Below are 3143 nucleotides of genomic sequence, written 5' to 3'. Positions count from 1 at the left end.
ATATAATAAAATCACTTAAGATAGGTCACAATTAAATCTTTTAAGATAAAATGAAAGATAAAAACATGTAATTTCCAAATCGTAGATGTCATATTATTCCTATTCCACTTCACGCGTAATCTGGATTTGAACAAGATGGTCGAACAGCACTTTTCCGGCATTTTCCATTACTGTAATAAAAACATTATTAATATGTGTTTATTTATGTGTTGGTTAGAAAATTCATGTCTTAAACAGAAGAATAGAATCTATTTTTTAATTTGTTCCGCTGCAGTTGTCTGTGTGTGTGTTTTTGCGTTTGTGTGTAATTACCGATTTTCAAATTTTGCCTAACAATAGGGATCAATTCTTGATGCATTTGGGGTGTTAAATACTGAACACCATCTAGGTGCAACTGATTAATTGGCCCTCGACTAATATGAGCCCAAATCCACAGCGTCGTTTTCCCAGGAGGCCACGTAAAAGTTGCATTTGTACCTAAAATATTAGAGATCAATAATAAAAAGTTGGAAAAAAGCTAAAAGGTGTCAAAAATTTCACATACTTAATTTAACAATATTTTTCCTTAAGTGCACTTTGTTTTGGAGTATAGAACACTGTTCAAAGAACGCTTTAATTGTAATCGTACCAGCCTTCAAGTTATTCCAAAGAATGTTCAGATTGGAACCTAAAGTAGCTGGACGATTACTAATTACTTGTGAATCAGATTGTCTGACATAGGCTTTTTCTTTGCTCAAAGAAAGGCTAATTATTTGATGATGTGCTTTGACAACAGATGAAACGAGAACTTCTGGAAATTATAACAGTAATTTTATTATTTGAAAGAAGAAAATGTAAATGGATCAATATTGTAGGAAATGAAGCTATTACTTTATAATATTGTAAGAAAATGATAAATAGTTTAGGCTTACGATAATTGAAAGCAAAACTTTTCAAAATTAATTAGATGAGACAGGATATTATTTACAAACAAAAAATAATGTATGATATTATATACATACTTGTAAACTGCATCGCTTTTGGCTTCTTAATTTGATAGAGGAATCTATTTATGTCACGATTGATTGCTTCAGACCGATTGTTAGTTCGGAGCTTAAGTTTACCAAAGACTGACAAATTATCAGGCCCAATCTTGCATAACCACTCCGAATATACATACCCAAAAAAATCATTTAAAATACAAGCGACTTCAGGTAAAGCTTTATTAATGATATGAATGAACAATGTATTAATTTCTTTAGCTGAAGCTAGTGGTAATGCCATTATTTATTTCTTAATAATATCAGCTTCATTATTACATTTTAATGACTTCAAAAAACCTCTTTTTTGCCAATTCCGTTGAATAGCCTGATTAATTATTCATAAAAAATTATTATGAATAAATGCAATATTTATATGAACTATTTTACACTACACTGATAAAAATTTAACTTGGCTAAAAAGCAAGAATCTTGAACCTAGAACATCATTTTGAAGAAGATGAATTTCTTGAGTCAAGAAGAAAAATACTTAATCCAAGAAAATTTTCTTGGCTCAAGAATTTCTCTTCTTGACTCAAGAACTTTTTCTCTTAAGAAAATTGGCTCAAGAAATTCATTTTCTTCAAAATGGTGTTCCTAGCTCAAGATTGTTGCTCTCAAGTCAAGTTAAATTTTTAATCAGTGTACTACTTTACATATTGGTATACTAATAAAAATAGAAATAGTTTGGAATTAAAAAAATCATGCAGAGTTAATATCTAAAAATAATTTCGAAAATTGAGATGAAAACTCACTTGAGTATAATGGAAAAAGCAACCAATCAAATCTGCAGCTGGGAAAGTAGCTTGCGTCTCGTTTCGAATTGCAGTTTCCCAATCTGATACAATAGCTTGTGGGTGCCATCGTGGACAAATTTCATTTTTGAAATATTTTAGACAAACTCTGTTAGTTATTTGCTCCTTATTGGGCATTAGAAATTAAACAACCGGGACGGTCTAAAAATAAATAATAAAATTTGTAAAGGAAAACAAATGAAGGATACATTCATACAATTAAAAAATTAAAACTAACAATAATTATAATTAATTTTCAAATATAAAGGTTAAAAGTTTGTTATCATTTTTATTTTGGAATGTTCTTTCGGACATCTCGTCCAAATTGGCTCCGAACTTTCGCATATGGAGTTTTTACTGTTGCCAGGAAATGACTGAAGTATAAATTAGTGCATTGATAAAATCATGAACTTGATTAAAGAAAAAAAAAAGGAAATAAATAATATTATTAAAAAAAAAAATACTGTTGTGAGCTGAGAGGTAAAATTTTTGAACCAATGAAGTATTTTTCATTTGATTAAATTTTTCTTAGTTCAATTTCTTTTTCTTGAGTAAAATTAATTGTTTCATCAGTACATATATATTAAAGCATAATACTTAAAAAAATTTCCGATTTAATTCACGGAAAATTGGATAGTCTTAAAATACGAACTTATTACATAAAAAAATTAAGAAAATAAGAAAATTTTGTCTCCAGGATAGTCAAATATGTCATATGATGAAACCGGTTTTTTTTTTAGTGAAATTTAGTGTGATTGCAAAGGTCTTGACTTGAATTTGTGCTTCTTCAAGATTTCATATAATTCCCACCGATAGTTAATTTATTATGATAAGTAATGCTGCATTTGAAAATTCTAGCTACGTAATTAAGAAATAACCTTGTATCTTGTGAACTATTGATATTTTTAGAAATATAAGCTCTTCCCGATGTTACACTCATCGAGACCTTTTATTTGAGTACCCACATCAATTTTTTATATAAATATTATATTTATATATATATATATATATATATATATATATATATATATATATATATATATATATATATATGACAAATATATCAACAATGCATGTGGGAACTTGAATGAAAGCTCTTAATAAGTGTAACAACGGGATGAGCTTATATCTTTAAGAATGTCAATAGTTAAGAAAGTACAGTGCAATTTAACAAATTTATTATTTAATTAAGCAAAATTTTTTCTATTCATAGTTAACAAGTTTCGGCAGTCACGTAGTGACTACAAAGTTGCTCGACTAAAAATGAAAAAAAAACTTACTCAGGAATCAATGCTTGATAAGCCACATTTAATTGGCCTCTAATAGGTAA

The 3143-nt window shown here is 28.3% G+C and overlaps 1 long non-coding RNA gene across 1 annotated transcript; it reads right to left on the bottom strand.

Annotated features, from left to right (window-relative positions):
• LOC123267608 lies at positions 1 to 507 on the bottom strand. The gene is made up of 2 exons (XR_006510080.1): positions 313 to 507; positions 1 to 170 (listed from the first exon to the last, which is right to left on the bottom strand). It is a non-coding gene; the product is annotated as an uncharacterized LOC123267608 (long non-coding RNA).
• Between the last annotated feature and the right edge of the window lie 2636 nt (positions 508 to 3143).

This window comes from Cotesia glomerata, linkage group LG6 (genome assembly GCF_020080835.1).
Source record: "Cotesia glomerata isolate CgM1 linkage group LG6, MPM_Cglom_v2.3, whole genome shotgun sequence".
In the NCBI taxonomy this organism is placed as follows: domain Eukaryota; kingdom Metazoa; phylum Arthropoda; class Insecta; order Hymenoptera; family Braconidae; genus Cotesia; species Cotesia glomerata.
Note: the sequence above shows the minus strand (reverse complement) of the source record. Positions and strands in the feature narration are given on the sequence as shown.